This window comes from Arachis hypogaea, chromosome 20 (assembly GCF_003086295.3).
Source record: "Arachis hypogaea cultivar Tifrunner chromosome 20, arahy.Tifrunner.gnm2.J5K5, whole genome shotgun sequence".
Classification (NCBI taxonomy): domain Eukaryota; kingdom Viridiplantae; phylum Streptophyta; class Magnoliopsida; order Fabales; family Fabaceae; genus Arachis; species Arachis hypogaea.
In genome coordinates, this window is record NC_092055.1 from 85849412 (window position 1) to 85867133 (window position 17722).

At 40.2% G+C, this 17722-nt stretch overlaps 1 non-coding gene across 1 annotated transcript; it reads right to left on the minus strand.

The window, feature by feature from the left end:
* On the minus strand, positions 1 to 104 carry LOC112788435 (small nucleolar RNA R71). Its single transcript, XR_003195798.1, has one exon. It is a non-coding gene; the product is annotated as a small nucleolar RNA R71 (small nucleolar RNA).
* Between the last annotated feature and the right edge of the window lie 17618 nt (positions 105 to 17722).

A 17722-nucleotide genomic window follows, 5' to 3' on the forward strand; every position in this document is an offset into this window, starting at 1 on the left:
AGGCTGAGAGCTGAGGTCCAAACTTTCATGCAACAAGATGGTGAAACTTTGTATGAAGCATGGGAGAGATATAAGGACCTCACAAGGAGGTGTCCACCTGACATGTTCAACGAATGGGTGCAGCTGCACATTTTCTATGAAGGGCTCTCTTTTGAGTCAAAGAAGGCCGTAGACCATTCATCTGGAGGATCCTTGAACAAGAAGAAAACCATTGAGGAGGCTATATATGTCATTGAAACAGTAGCAGAGAACGACTACTTCTATGCTTCCGAAAGAGGGAACACAAGAGGAGTAATGGAGCTAAACAATGTAGATGCTCTGTTGGCCCAAAACAATCTCATTACCCAGCAGATGGCTGACCTCACCAAGAAGATGGAGAGGAACCAAGTAGCAGCAATCTCCACTTTATCAACAACCCAAGAAGGAGTGAATGAAGAAGCAAAGGGTAGTCAGGAGCAAGCCAACTATATTGGGAATTCACCAAGGCAAAACTATGATCCATACTCCAAGACCTACAACCCTGGATGGAGAAACCACCCAAACTTTGGGTGGGGAAGTCAGCAAGATCAAAACCAAGACCAGAGACGTTACAACTCCAACAACAATGCAGCTCACCAATAATTCACACAGAGGACATCTCAACACCCCACAACAACACTTCTCCACACGCCTATCAAAACCAAAACAGCATATCTGCTCCGAATCACCCATCAATTGATGATAAGCTCTCTAAGATTGAAACCTTACTTGAAGGAATATGCCAAGAGATTCAAGAAAATAAGGTGTTCAAAGAGGAGGTGCGAGCCAATATTAAGAACCAGGGAGAGACCATTAGGAAGCTGGAATTCCAGGTGGGATATTTAGCTGAGAAGATTCCCAAACCTACTGATAGCTTCCCAAGTGACACGGAGAAAAACCCCAAAGGAGAAGCAAAGAAAGTAAGATGGGAAGATTGCAAAATGGTCACTACAAGTGATCAAGAGACTGAAGACAAGCATGGCAAACCTTTCGAACAACCTGATGACAACTCAACAAAGGAGGAGGATAGAGATCACCAAGAACCAGAAATCTCACAACAAGAGCTGCTGAAGCTCTATGCACCCTTCCCTCAACTACTCAATGGTGCTGTGGGAAAGAGAATATACTCAAGGTTCCTAGACTTGTTTGCATCTCTGCATGTAAACATACCATTCATCAAGGCAATTCAACAAATACCTGCATTCATCAAGTATATGAAGGAACTTCTTCCCAGGAAAAGCTCACTCAAAGGAGGCCAAACTATAGTGATGAACAAGGAATGTAGTGCCCTTATTCAACCTGAGTTGCCTACAAAAAGAAGAGACCCAGGGAGTTTTCACATCCCTTGTGCCATAGGTGAAACTATGTTCGATAGAGCACTATGTGATTTGGGGGCCAGCATCAACATACTGCCCTTATCCCTGGTGAAGAGGCTACAGATCAATGAGATAATGCCCACAGATGTAATCATCAGATTGGCTGACAAAACTCAAAAGCAAGCAATAGGAGTGGTGGAAAATGTGTTGCTAAAGGTTGGGAAATACTTTCTCCCAACAGACTTTGTCATCCTGGACATAGAAGAGAGTCACACTCACCCAATCATATTGGGAAGACCATTCCTAGCTACGGCCAGAGCACTTATCGATGTAGAGAAAGGGGAGCTAATATTGAGAATCCATGATGAACGACTCAGCTTCAATGTTTTCAAACTCTCACAAGAAACAGATCAAGAGGACAAGGAACTAAGCACAAATGATAATGAGACACTGAAAGAGGAGACAAGCACTGAAGTACAGCCAGTTCATTCTAAGATTCCCTTAATTGATAAACAAGGAAAACAGTAATTGCCACAGCTCAAAGAAAAGTTGGAGGAACCTAAACCTCTAGAGGCAGGTGAAGACAGCATCACAACTCCTTTAGAAAAAGAGGTCACCAAGGGGAAGGCAACCTCAAAAGAAACAAAGAAGAAGGTACCAAGGAGGTGGAGGAACAAGAAGATCCCTACGGAAGACTTCTCTCCAGGGGATAGAGTTGTCTCAGCTTACTTCCCAGATATTCCCCCTAATCTCCCCACTGTACCATCTCAGTTACCTAAGGTCTTCACTATCAACAGAGTTCTTTCCCTGGAACATGTGGAGATCATTGATCCAACCAATGGATATAAGTCCACAGCAAGAGGGGAGGACTTTAAGCACTACCAACCACCCTGATGAGGGAAAAACGTCAAGCTAGTGATGCTAAAGAAGCGCTTCATGGGAGGCAACCCATATTTTATATGTTTTTAAAATAGTGAATAAATCAATGTTTATGAATTTCAACCCAAACTTGACAAACACTTGGTGAAATCTTTATCATGCAGTATATAGTGAAGAACAAGTTTGGTGTTCAAAGCAAAACTCTTCGAGCTTTGAACAAAACTTTTCATCACAGTGCTCCAAACTAAGTTTGGTGTCACCCCAAGGTGCCATCAATCTGCCTCTAAGGATACACAAGTAGTTGGCTAGTTGAAATTCATAAATATACAAACTCTTTTTCTTCTCTTTATTATTCTAGCCATAGAGTTTGATTTTTTATGATATTAATTTCCTTATTTTAAATCTTTATAGGAAAAAGGAAAAGAGCATTGAAGGGGATTGATTGGACAATTAAATAGGGGGAGATTCCGCCACTTAATGAAGAAGACTACACACATGTCTTAAGAGGGAACGCATGGGGAAACGTTGCCATGCAACATTGGAGAAGGAAGACCCTTGAAGACCGAACCAATCACTCTCATTAAGTGATGATCCTTGTCCTTCCTTTATACACAACCCCAACCATCCATCAAGCAACAATCCTTGCAATCCACACCTTCCATCCACTCATGATCTCCCTATATAAGTGAACCTTAGTGCATGCTCATTCCTCACACTCAAATTCCCACTCTCCATACTTCATACTTTCGGCTTGCTCAACCTCCTTCATCACACTCTGTCCTAGCCAACCTATTCCTCATCTATCCGTATCCTCCAACCCCCCCTCAAAACAGCAACTCAATTCATGGCATCATCAAGCTCAAAGAGGCAAAAGAGGAAGGAACCCATGGAGAGTGCTCCTTTCGATGAGAAGAGATTCAAAACTGCCTTTCATGAACGAGAATTCGAACGGATAAGGGCCAGAAAGATATTGCCAGAGTTAATCTTCCAAATCAATGTAAATGAGTCACCACAAATTCTGGAGAAAATCGAACAGAGGGGGTGGCAATTGCTCACAAGTCCAGAGGGGAAGATCAATGGAAACCTCATCAAAGAATTTTATGCAAATGTAGTAAGAGAAGATAAAACCAAGGCCCCAACCTTCAAAAGTTACGTGAGAGGAAAGGAGGTGGACTTCAGCCCAAATGCCATAACAAGAGCTCTTCACCTGAAATCACCTCATTTTGATGAGGACAGTTATCAGGCAAGGATAAGTAGAAGCCCTGATAATGATGAGCTCTCAGAGATAGTGTCAGACATCTGTGTTATAGCAGCTGACTAGAAGAGGTACACAGATGGGAGACCCAAGTTCATCAAGAGGGGAGACCTGAGCCCTGAAGCCAAGGGGTGGTTTGAACTCGTAAGGAGGTCCATTCTACCAGCTGCAAATAATTCAGAGGTAAACATCAATCGAGCTACTATGGTGCATTGCTTAATACAGGGTGGGGAAATCAATGTGAATGAGCTCATCGCCGAGGGGATTCAAGATTCGGCTGAGAAGGTTGATTCAGGTGCCAGGCTTTGGTACCCCAGCACCATTCTCCGCTTGTGCAACAAGGCCAAGGTAGTATTTGAGGATAGCAATCCAGACTGGGTGAACCCAGGGAGGCCAGTTACACTCTAGTGATTGGTTTATACTACACTTGCTCAGCAATAAAGAAGGACACAAATAGGGAAACCAAAAGCAAAAGAAAGAGTTCACCAAGAGGGACCTCATCAGGAAGAATATCAACAAGGAGAGTATTATGATCCAGCCAACTTGAACATGAGTCACCTTCTAAGAGCCATTGAGGATCTGGGGATGAGACATATGTAAGGACAAGAGTAAATACTGAACCTTCAATCCAACTGGCTGAGCCAACAGGAAGCATGGCAAAAACAACAAATGGAGCAGCAGCAGGAACACTACTCCCAGCTCACTCAAGCCATCAACCAAGTGATTGAGAGGCAAGAGCTTCAAGAGAAGCACTTGCAAGAACTCAACCAGCGGCAAATAGCCCAAATGAAAACTTTCAATGAGTTCAGTGTACTCAATGAAGGAAGGCAATTACATAGGAAGGAGTTCTATGTAAACACTCAAGCCAAGTTGAATTACATGTCTAATCAATTGCATCATCTCCACTATGCCATTCCCACATATGATGAGGTCCAAAAAGAATTGGTAGAGCAAGAAGAAGGAAAGGTGAAACAGCAGAAAGAAGCACTAAAGAAGAAGATGGAAGATACTGGCTTCTGGAAGAAACTGCTTGGAAAAGGCAAGGGAAGTGGAAGTACAAGCACTCAAGAGAGACACAATGAGGACAAGCAAGGATGGGAGCATGGGCATCCACATGAATGACAGGTGGTGGAGTTCTTTTTAGTCCATCGTTTTCTATGCTTTAAATAAGGAAGATCTTGTATGAAATAGAACATGCTTCCATGTTAGTTTAAATCTTTTTAAATTCTGTCTTTTAAGTTTCCTTTCTGAATAGGTGTATGTGTGATAGTTTTTATGTCACTGCATCCTTACTTTACTTACTTGTATGCTTGTTCCTTTTGAATCAAATGAAGAGAGAATGTTTATGTTTCAAAAGACCAGAGTAGAGTTCATACTATGGAGTACATTCATGAGTTTGTGGTATGATCATAAGTTAGCTAAGTTGGTTCAACCATAAGGTGGGATGACAACTATCTGGCCTGAATACTTTGCTTTGAATATACTCATGAGACTAAGTATATGACAAGATCCTAAGAAGAGAAAGAGAAAAGAATAATGAAAGTGTAAAAACAAAAGAAAAAGAGCAAGCAATAAGGCTAGGCACCAATGGTTTTGATCTTAAGATATGTGTCTGTGGTGTTCCTATGTGAGGGATCTACTTGGATGAATAAGATCTTAGGGGTGCTTTATCACTTGGTAACTTGGGTTAACAAACCCGGGATTATCAGCTGAAAGTCCATTATCAAGAGTAACCCTCACTACAGAGCATTTAGTAACCCAAAGAGGTGCTGGACACTAAGGTCTCAAGAAGGAAAATAAATGAACTATATGCCTGTGGTGTGTATGTATGGGGGAGAGACTTGAGGGAGTAAGTCCTTAGGGGTGCTTCAACACCTAGCACCTTGAACCAACTGGTTTGAGAGTGTTGGCTGAAAGCTTATCTTAAAAAGTTGCCCTCTTACAGAGCACTTAGCCTAAAAACACCAATAAGCTCTGAAATGACAATAAAGGGATCAATGAATAAAAGTCTCATGGGATGTAAGCAAGGTGAGTGTTTTAGGACATGATAAAGGTCTGAAAGCCAGTAAAGGAAAGAACCTAAGTTGCTATGCATGAAACCACCATAAAATCAGTGATATGACTTCCACAAGAATGACTCATTGCTCTTGGCATTCCATTCATCATTCTCTTGTTCCAGTACTTGCTTAGGGACAAGCAAGCTTTAAGTTTGGTGTTGTGATGTCAGGGCATCTTGGCCAGTTTTACTGACCTTTTCTTTACTGTTTTTAGGATAGTTTCATGCATTCCCTTAGGAAATAAGCTAGTTTTGGGTAGATATTCACTTACACCTTGATTCAAGCATACATTGTGCATTTTACATTATTTCATGAGGATTTTGCATGAGTTTAGTGACAAATTGTATGTTGCATTACCCATGACTTGGACTAGAACTTTGCAAAGTTAATGAGAAAAGTGATTGCCAATAACACTCTCGAAGCCATCATTGACCACGTTAAGAGTCATGTTAACTAAGTTAACGAGAACTCTAACGTGGAGTGGGGAAGTTGAGCCAACGTTAGAGTCCACGTTAACTTAGTTAACGTTGCCTCTAACGTTAGAAGGGGGGAGAAACGCCAACGTTAGTGACATTCAACATTGTCACTAACGTTGGCCTAAGGAGAAATATACCACGTTAACTCCCACGTTAACTTGGTTAACGTGGGAGCTAACGTAAGAAGCAAGAGTGGTCGACAACGTTAGTGACACCCAACATTGTCACTAATGTTGGAAGCAACCACACAACCCCCAAGGAGCCACGTTAACCTCCACGTTAACTTAGTTAACGTGGAAGCTAACGTTGATGAGTGAAAGAATGGCCAACATTAGTGACACTCAACATTGTCACTAACGTTGGGGATGGCTAAGCATGGCCACGTTAGAAGCCACGTTAACCTAGTTAACGTGGACTTTAACGTGAGACATAGGGGCACCTTGGAACGTTAGTGACAATGTTGAGTGTCACTAACGTTCTCGAAGGATGGCAAGCCCACGTTAAAGAGCCACGTTAACTAAGTTAACATGGGCTCTAACGTGGGAACAAAGGGGGCTTTTCAAAGTTATTGGGAATGTTAAGTCTCAATAACGTGTGCGAAGGACTTATAGGCAACGTTAGTGGCAACGTTTGTGCCACTAAAGTTGATTGTCACTAACGTTCTCGAACTCATATTTTCACTAAACGTTAACACCCCTAACATCCTGAGCTAAAGTCTCTGCCCACTTCACATTTTCTCTCTGCAAGTAAAGCCAAGCCCAAATGAAGAAGAGAACTGCTTCAAACTCAAGATCCAAAGGCCCAAGACTTGAAGAGCCAACTAGAAGCTGAGAAAAGTAGTATATATAGGAGTAGCTTTGAATTGTTTAGGAGTTCTGGAAGTTCAGGGGAAAAAGAGAACTACTCTCTGTATTTTACCTTCTCTGCATTTTCTAGTTTTATGATGTATTCTCCATCTTTATTTTCATTTTCTAGAGCTATGAACAACTAAACCCCTTTCATTGGGTTAGGGAGCTCTGTTGTAGTTTGATGGATCAATACTAATTTTCATTATTCTTCTTCTATCTTTTCTCTTGATTTTACTTGAAAGCTTTCGATCTTCATCCAATTGGGTAGTTATCTTGGAAAAGAAGCTATTCAAACTTGGATCTCTTCTGAACCTTGAAAGAGGAATGAAGAGATCAAGCTAGAAATGCTTTCTCATGCTGGACCAAATTGGGTTTGGATGGGTATGTGACTATAACCCTCTTAATACTTGATTTGGAAAATGCATGTGGTATAATCAGTGACCATACTTCATCTCTTCTCATGAGCAATTGACCAAGGAATTGGCTATTGATCAAGATTTGAGAGATTGAATTTGTAATTCAATCAATTAAGATTGCCAAGGAGATCAATGAGTGCATTGATTGAGGAAGAGATGAAAATGAACTTGATCCGGAGAATTGCAACATCTCCTAAGCCCAATGAACTCCCCATCTCTGATCTTACCCATTCTCTTTAATTTCTGCCATTTACTTTTATGAGCAAATCCCCCATTCCCATTTACAATTCTGCAATTTACTTTCAGTCATTTACTTCCAGTCCTTTAATTCTAGCATTTACTTTTCTGTTATTTACATTCCCGCCATTTTATTTTCTGCAACTCTCAACCCAAATTCTGGATTCGCTCAACTAGAACATTATTCTAATTAAAGTTGCTTGATCAATCAATCCCTGTGGGATTCGACCTCACTCTATTGTGAGTTTTTACTTGAGGACAAATTCGGTACACTTGCCGAAGGAAATTTGTTGAGAGACAGTTTCCACCCGCATCAGGGATTTGAGAAAGCTGGAGCTGAAAGGAAGTTGCAGTTGCAAGAATTGGAAAGCATTCGCCTGGAAGCCTATGAGAACTCGAGGCTGTACAAGGAAAAGATGAAGGCTGTACATGATCAGCACATCAAGAGGAAAGAGTTCTAACCTGGGGACTTAGTCCTCCTTTACAAATCTAGACTAAGGCTCATGCCAGGCAAGTTGAGTTCAAGATGGAAAGGTCCATATAGAGTAGCGAAGGCTGAGCCGTACGGAGTTTTTCACCTAAGTCACCCTTCAAGCTCTGAACTCATCAAAGTTAATGGACATCGTTTGAAGCTATATCATGGCGAGAAGGTGACGAAAAATAAGGAGCTAGAAATCTTCCTCTTGGAAGATCCACTCACAGCAGAAGATTGAGCTAGTGGAGCGTCCAACTTACGGACGTTAAAGCAAAGTGCTAGGTGGGAGACAACCCACCATGGTATGATCATTCTTTTCTTTATTCTTAGTTTTCTTATTCAATAACTCTTCTCTTCTTAGTACACTTAGTTTGCATATACATTTGCATATTTTTATATATATATAAAAAAAGAGAGAGAGCCGCGATGCGTCCGCGTCGCAGGTCGCTCAGAGAGAATAATTAATCGAACATAGAGTCACGCAGGAGCGTGGCTGGAGGCGTGCCTTTGGCACAAATAATCCCACGCGACCGCGTGGCTGACACGTCCGCGTCACATGGGAAACATGCGTCCTACGCGTCCGCGTCACTCACACGGCCGCGTGACCTGGAAATCGACGTAAGAAAGGGTGCACGACCGAAAGTTGTGCTAGAGTGGTGCTGGACTGGTGCTGAACGCACAAACTTACCACACCGACGCATGGCTCACGCGTCCGCATCATATCCCTATAGTGGCCACCCACGCGATCGCGTCAATCACGCGACCGCGTCACCCTGGATTTGGGCAAAAATAAGTTTTAAACAGAGAGTTGTGCGAGCGCGAGGCTGCCCTCGCGCCAGTAGCACAAAACGAGTCACGCGTACGCGTGACCGACGCGACCGCGTCAATTCATTTAAGTGCAAGTCGCGCGAACGCGTCCCCACGCGTCCGCATCGCCTGCGCCACACAGCTCATCCTAATTTGCCAAATATCTTATCTTTCCCTTCCCTAAATCCTACTTTTTCTTTTCCCCCTTATTATTTTTTCCCTCTCTTCCTCCTTCCTTCTTTCTCACTTTCTATTCCCTCTCTCATCACTATTAACAAGGTTTTTCTTTTCCTCTTCCCTCTTTACTTTTCTATTCTTCTTCTTAATTTATGTTCTCTTCTTCTTTTCTTTTTCTTTTTACTTGTATTATCTATAATTTTCTTTTTCTTTCTTTTTCTTTTAATTGGTGTTAGATATTTAGTAGGGTCATTATTATTCCCTATGGTTTGCTTGTGGATTATTAAGAACTTGTTTGGCAATTTTATGTTACTTTTTAAAAGGGATGCTTGCATGTTCCACTTATTTTTTCAATAGCTTACCTACCATGCATGCTATGTGTTTGTGAAAACGCCCGTATGGCATTGTGCACTATTTTTGGATTTCTTTTTACTCTAAATGCCTGCTTTTCACAAAACCCTTTTTTATATTTTATTATTTTAATTTAATTGCTATTCCAAACAGGTTGTTAGTTTGAACTCTGTGGTAATTTAACATGGACATTAAATGTTTGATCTATGCTACTCATGCCTTTGCCTGCATGCCAATAAACACCTTGCATTTAATTGTTCTCCTATGCACTCCCTATATTTCTATTTATGATTTTTCACATGTAGTCATGACCATGTGTTAACATCATTTATCTTTTAATGTGCATTACTTACCACCTTTCCCATTCCCTTCCTTACTCTTCCCCTTGACATTTTGACATACTTTCTCTTTTCTCCCTTTCAGGATGGCCACCAAGAAAGGCAAGGAGAAAGCTGCTCCCAAATCAACATCAAGGAGAGGAACTAAACGAGCACTAGTGGTAGAGCCTTCTTCAACTGCAGTTAAACCCTCAACAAAAAGAATTAAGAGGATTATAAAGGTTGATGATAAAGAGAAAGCCTTCTCAGCAAAGGACACTGCACGATTTTCCAATCGCTACTGTGAGCAGATGTTCTCCATCCTGGCAGAAAGGAGTTACAACAACGAATACCTTCTTATCCTCCCAAACCATATTGCTGAATTTGTTGAATAACAAATTGCACGTAGACAGCGGGGTTTCCTACAGAGATAGCCACGGCAGGTTAATCTTTCTTGGGAAGTCGAGTTCTACTCCAATTTCCACCTGCCAACCCTGCAGTTTGTCTATGTCCGACAGAAGCAAGTCCCCATTACAGAAGGGGCCATCCAATGAGCTCTAGATCTTCCCCCTATTCCAGAAGGACTGGACGCATTTCAAGAAGCCGCACTCAAGTGCCAGATGTACCAATTTGACTGGGACGTTGTTCTCGGAGTTATCACCCTACCTGGCAGCAGATGGATCTACGGATACCATCGTTCCGTCCTAAGGGAATATCGGCTTCCGCACTTACCTTGGAGGCTCGAGTATGGGCACAGATTATGTCCCATTACGTCTTTCCAAGCACCCACGAGTCCTCCTTCACTGCAGACATGGCCGTTCTACTATGGTGCATCCTTACAGACCAGCCTCTAAACCTACCAGGACACATCCGGAGTGCTGTGGGACACGTACAAATCGCGGGCAACTTACCTTTTCCCGCCCTGGTCTCAGCAACCGGAGTCTCCTACAGAGCTGGGGACACCAAATCCATGCTTCCACGGGAAGATCAGTATGTCCCTAACGGGAAATACATCAGACCTTCAGCAGTCACTACCAGCCAGCCTACTGAACCGGCTGAAGACATTCCTCTTTCAACACCACAAGCACCTACAACCAATCAACTGCTCCATCAGATACTTGAAAGGTTAGATCGGCAAGAACACAAAGCAAAGCTAAGAGAGTGCCGTAACTAGCGCCGATTCACACACCTCAATGAGCTACTTAAGGGAAAATACAGAGACTCAGACCCCCAGACTCCACTTCCTTTACCTGCACAGGGAGCCATGATGGTCCCGACTGTGGAGATACTGCTACTAGCCCACTCTTGTTCCTGACAGATGGCACCGAGGACGGTGCAAAGCCTTAAGTGTGGGGAGGTCAGTCAGTACCTGACTTCCGGAGGTAATTTCTCTTCCCTAACACCAATAAAATAGGATATTTAGTTAGTTTTTCTTTTATAGAATAGGATAGATTGCATAGTAATAGATTAGTTGCATGCATGTTCTACTTAATTGAAAAGACGATAAGTTTCTTCTAAGACCCTATTTTTAGAACAAAATTTCACTAATTTTAATTTAAACTTGTGTTAAATTTGCTTGAAGTTATATTTGGAACATGGTTTTTTCAGCTAAAGAACACACAACCTGTGAGACTTTGAGCCTTTATACATGGTTACATTATTTAACCATAATTATTCTGTTCTTGTGTGTTTACTTCTCTATGATTGTAATTTATATTTTGTTTCATCCTATATGTCCAATGTTTAATATATTTATATGCTTGCATATGATTGAGGCCATTATTTGTTTAGCTCACTTATCCCAAATTAAGCCTACCCTTTCAATTACCTTTGTTAGCCACTTTGAGCTTTTAAATCCCAATTGTTCTTTATTTTACCACGTTACTTGCCTTAAGCGGAAAAACAATTTTATATCCCAATTGAATCTTTGGTTAGCTTAAGATAGAATTGTGTGTTAATTAAGTATGGGAAAATTGTGGGAACAAAAGATAATAAGGGAATGTGTCATGATGATATAATGGGAATTTGGGTACCTGCTCATCTGAAACTATAAGTATTAAACATCTATGTGCATTGATAAGCCATGTTTATTTTTATGTTTATAAAAAAAAAACCAAAAATATTCAATAATTAAATAAGGGGACAATATTACCCCAATGTTAAGTTAAAAATTCCAAGATCAATGCATGTATGATAAAATTAAAATGAAAGTTGATACATGAGTAAGGAATGTTAAAGAGAAATTTTGGGTAGCTAGGTATGAAATTTAAGTTATATAGAATATACATATGTGTGGGTTAAAGCTTAGGTTAATTAAAGATTCAATTTATAAAGCTTACTTAACCATATGTGTATCCTTACCCTTACCTTGGCCCCATTACAACCTTGAAAAGACCTCATGGTGTTTGCATTGATATATTAAATGTTGTTGATTGGTTAGGTGAAGAACAAAATTTAGAAAGCATGATTAGAGAAGGATAGAGTGATCACCCTATACACTAGAGAGATTAGAGCATACATACACCATCAGTGAGGGTTCAATGCTTAAATTCTATGTTCCCTGCTTTCGTGAGCTACCTTATTGCATTTTTATCTGTTCTTAGTGTATAAGAATTGAATTAGTGGAATTTGATTTGTGATTGTCTTGAAGAGCTTATTTACTTTTAACCAAGTGAACAAAAATCATATAGTTGCATTCACATATATAGGTTGCATTGCATTGCATGAGTTTAACATGTTCCTACTCATTTATTCTATCTCCTTCAACTAAGCATGAGGACATGCTAATATCTAAGTGTGGAGAGGTTGATAAACCATTATTTTATGATTTATATTGTGTTTAATTGTGTGGTTTTATCAAATCTTTACCCACTTATTTATTAAATAAGCATGCATTTATAATTCCTTCCTAAAAATACTTTATGGTTGAAAACTTGCTTCCTAGAGACTTTTAATTTTGTAATTTAATTCTCCTTTATTCCATTTGATGTCGTGATCTGTGTGTTAAGTATTTCAGGCTCTATAGGGCATGAATAACTTGGAGATTGGAAAGGAAGCTTGCAAAAATAGAAGGAACACAAGAAATTAAGGAGATGACCAGCGAGAAGTGACGCGGGCGCATGGCTCACGCGACCGTGCGATATAGAGGAAATTGCAGTGACGCGGACACATGGCTCACGTGACCGCGCTATATAGAGGAAATTGCAGTGACGCGGACGCATGGCTAACGCGACCGTGCGGATTGGAAACTGCACCAGTGATGCGAACGCCTGGATGACGCAATCGCGTGACATGCACAATCTGTAGAATCTGCAGAATTCGCTGGGGGCGATTTTGGGCCCTGTTTTGACCCAGTTTTCAGCCCAGAAAAGCAGATTAGAGCCAGGGAACATGCAGAGACAAAAGACAACATTCATTCCATCTAGTTTTAGTTTTTAGATCTAATTTTACCTCTCCTTTAGGTTTTCTCTCTACACATTCATAGTTCTGAGGATTTGATTTTATTGCTTTTTGGATTGGAACATTGAGAAGAGTTATTACCTCTGTCAAGACTTCGTCATTCTAGTTTGTTTCCTTACATGTCACTTACTCTTTCATGTTTCTTATTTACTCAGAGTTACTCTTGGATTATTTCTAGAATTTAATTATACAAGAATTATTTTCATTTCAATTGATCCTTTTGATTATTATTTATTATGTCTTTCAGTATTTCTCTTCCCTATTTTGTGAAATTTACATTCATAATGAGCGAGTAGTTCCATAACTTGATTGGGAGATGATTGAAAGGAAACCTTGAGTTGGGTTACTCAAGAGAAAAATTGTAATTGGGTTTATTATTGGATCACCCTCTAATCATTGACACTAGTCCTTCTCAAGGGAGAGGATTAGGACTTGTGATTAGAAATAGCTTTCCAACTTGCTTGACTTCCCTCTACCTAGTAAGGGGTAACTAAGCAGAGCAACTTTCAATTATCAATTAATCTTGAGAGTACTCCAACAAGAATAGGGCTTCCAACTAATCTACTCCCAGTCAAGGCTTTTATTTAAAATTACATAAATTCTCTAATTTAAATTCCTGTTTATCAACTCAAACCACTTTTGAAAACATCTGATTTATAAAATAGCACATCTTTCTGCAACTCGTTGGGAGACGACCTGGGATTCATACTCCCAGTATTTTGATTTTAATTTTAATTTTGTGACAACCCTTCTAAATTGATAAGTGGATTTTTGGTTGGTTAAGAACTGTACTTGCAACGTATCTCTTATAAAAAAATTTTCTTAACTCGCCAATTTTCGCCACGTCAAGTTGCATGATTGAAGATGATATAAATTGGATTTAATCCTAAGAGAATAACATCTCCTGATCTCAATGAATTCCCCTATCCTTATCTTCCACATTTTTTATGGCTTTCTTTACATTCTGTTAATCCCCATTCCCATTTACAATTAAGTCAATTAAGTTTCTGCACTTTACATTATTGCCATTTTCTTTTATGCACTTTACTGCTTCTCTTTACTTTTGAGTAATTTATATTTTTGCCCATTTTACAATTCTGCAATCACAATCTATTCTGCTCAGCTTGACTAATTCACCAATTGATTAAAATTGCTCAAATCTACCAATCTCTGTGGATACGATCCCACTCCACTGTGGGTTATTACTTGACGATAATTTTGGTGCGCTTGCCAAAAGAACGGATTCATTTTATATGGGGAGTGAATTTCGGTCATTACTCTCTATCTCTATTTTTTCTACATTCTTCGTCTTCTACCTTTCTTGGTCATGAACCCAAGTGGGAATGAAGAATTCAAGAGAACTCTAGGATCTTATACAACTCCCACTACTGACTTCTATGGAAGAAGTATTAGTATACCTCAAATCAGAGCTAATAGCTTTGAATTGAACCCTCAACTTATCACTTTGTTGCAGCAGAATTGCCAATATTCTGGGCTTTCTCAGAAGGAACCTACAGAATTCTTTGCAGATTTCTTAAGGATAGCTGACACAATACACAGTGAGGGAGTAGACCAAGAGGTTTACAGGTTATTGCTTTTTCCTTTTGCCTTAAAGGATCAAGAAAAAAAGGTGGTTGGATAACCAGGCTAAAGATAGTCTAAAAACATGGAAACAGTTAGTGGACAAGTTTTTAAATTATCATTCCCCCTAGAAGGATGACCAGTTGAGGTTGGACATCCAAGACTTCAAACAAGGAGACAGTTAATCTCTTTATGATGCCTCCGGAAGGTATAAGAGGATGCTAATGAAATGTCCCACTGAAATGTTTTCAGAATGGGTACAGTTAGACATCTTCTACTATGGGCTTTCAGACATGGCCAGAATGGCCTTGGACCACTCATGAGTTTATTGAGATAGTTACCACTAATCACCATCTGTACTCATCTCCTGAGACCTCTATAAAAGGAGAGGTTAAGGAAGTAGTTGCTGAACCCAACCCTCCAGAGCAGGATGGCCCATTGACTCGGGCACTTCACACCCTTGCCTAGTAAATGCTGGAACTGCAAGAGGCTCTGTAAGAAACTCAGGCTTCTAACAGGAATATAGAAGCCCAGTTGAGTCAAACAAGGCAGCAGTTATCTAAGCAGATAACAGATGAATGCCAGGCTGTCCAACTAAGGAGTGGGAAAACCTTAAATACCCAACCTCAGTATAATAAAAACAAAAAGCTCATAGAGGAGAACCAAGTCTCTGCACAAAATAACTCTAGGCATTTAAACACCCAGAAAGGTATCTCTCTTGGCGTTAAACACCAAGAAAGGGCAGAGACTGCGCGTTCAAACGTCCAGGAAGCTGACCTTATTGGCATAGAACGCCAAGGAAAGGGAGAGATTGGGCATCCACACGCCCAAGGGGACAGCAGCATGGGCTTTGAAAGCCCATGCAAAAGAGGCTAGTTGTTCATTGATAACAACCCTCCTAAGCAAGCTAGTAACCCCTCTTCCAACTCACATGGCATTCGGCCTCCTTCAACCAAGGTTGATGAGTACAAGGCTAAAATGCCATTTTCTCAGAAACTCTATCAAGAGGAATGGGATAAACAGTTCACCTGCTTTGCGGAATATCTCAGAACATTATAAATAAAGATCCCCCTTCGTAGAAACTCTTGAATAGATACCTTCTTATGCAAAGTTCATGAAGGACATTTTAAGTCATAAGAAGGATTAGAGAGAGACATAAACAGTCCTCCTCAGTGGGGATGCAGTGCAATCATTCAAAATAACTTGCTAGAGAAGCTTAAAGATCCTGGAAGCTTTATGATACCACGCACTTTAGGTGATGCTTGTACAAGGACAGCTGTATGTGACCTTGGAGCAAGCATCAACCTAATACCATATTCACTAATAAAGAAGCTCTGCTTGACTAAAGAAGTCAAACCAACCCGCATATGCCTTCAACTTGCTGATGGGTCTACTAAGATACCATCAGGCATAATAGAGGACGTAATTGTCAAGGTTGGACCTTTTGCCTTTCTCACTAACTTTGTGGTATTGGATATAGAGGGGCACAAAAGTGCATCTCTCATCATAGGAAGACCTTTCCTAGTCACCGATGAACCCTCGTTGATTTTGAAGAAGGAGAAGTAACCCTAAGAGTCAATGAGGAGAAGTTTGTACTGAATGCTGTGAAGGCTATGCAGCACCCAATCTGAGCATTGATAGATTTTTTGGAAAACAAATTCCAATCACCTAAAACTCACCGGCAAGTGTACCGGGTCGCATCAAGTAGTAAAACTCACTTAGAGTGAGGTCGATCCCACAGGGATTGATGGATCAAGCAACTTTAGTGGGTGATTAGTTTAGTCAAGCTAACATTGAGTGAATTGTGTGAAATGTAGCCAACAGAAAGTAAATTGCAAGTAACATAAAGAACAAGAAAATAAAATAGCTTAAACTTAAATTGCAAGAAATGTAAATTGCAGAAACTTAAATTACAAGAAATATAAATGACTGAATCTTAAAGTACAAAAAATGTAAATTGCTTGAATTATAAAAGGGATTGGGAGCTGGAATTGCAGAATTTAAACAAGCAGAAGCAAATTTCAACAAACAATAAAATTAAAGATAAATTGAATTGCAATAGATCTTAAACAGAAAAGCAAAAATACTTGAAGAATGAAAACTGAAAAACTGATGCTTAATTTGCAGCAATTAAAAGGATATTCAAGATCTCAGGGGGGGAAGAGACTAGAAAATAAGTCTAGATCTCAAATCCTTTCTTGATCCAACAAGAACAATTGCAAAATGAAAATATAAAAGTAAATTGCAGAAGAAAAGAAAGTGAAAGCAGTAAACAGAATTTGAATTAAGAGAGAGCTCTCAAGGTGGAATTGAAACAGAAGTTCTTCAATTCTCCACCCAAGATCCAAAACAAAAAAGAAAACTAAGAGAGAGCTCTCTCTAATGGAGCTGCCCTCCAATATTCTCTAATGGGGCTCTCTCCTAATGAGATGGAATTGATGCCTTTATATAGGCTTTACAAAGTGAAGATGAAAATGAAATTGAAATTCTAAACAAATTACAATTAAAATAAATTCCTAAGCTAACTAATCCTTGTGCCATTGAGTCATGTGGGCTTTGCTTGCTTTGGAGTGGAATTGGGTTGAAGATGAATTCGGATGGCCTTGGTCTTGAGGAGAAATCTGCGTGCAAATTGGATTGTTGAGCAATTCATGTTTGAGTCAACGTTTGAGGCAAACAGTGATTCAAACGTCTTCGTGAAACCCATTATGCAGATTGGCCTTTTACTGTCATTGGCGTTTGAGTCCAAGTTTGAGGCCCAAGTTGGACACAAACGTGGACACTTGTTGCACATCAAGTCTTGGGATGCTACTTTGTCCTCTTGTCAACGTTGTCAATTTCATGCCCACTATAGACTATTATATATGGTTAGAAAGCTCTGAATGTCCGCTTTCTAACCCAATTAGAATCACATCAATTGGACATTTACAACTCAAGTTATGCTCCTTTGAAGAGGACAGGGTTGCTGACTTTGGTGTGCAACGTTTGAGGCGACGTTTGCCTCAAATGTGGTCAAAAACGCCAGATTCTGGAGGCTCAAACGCATTGTCCAC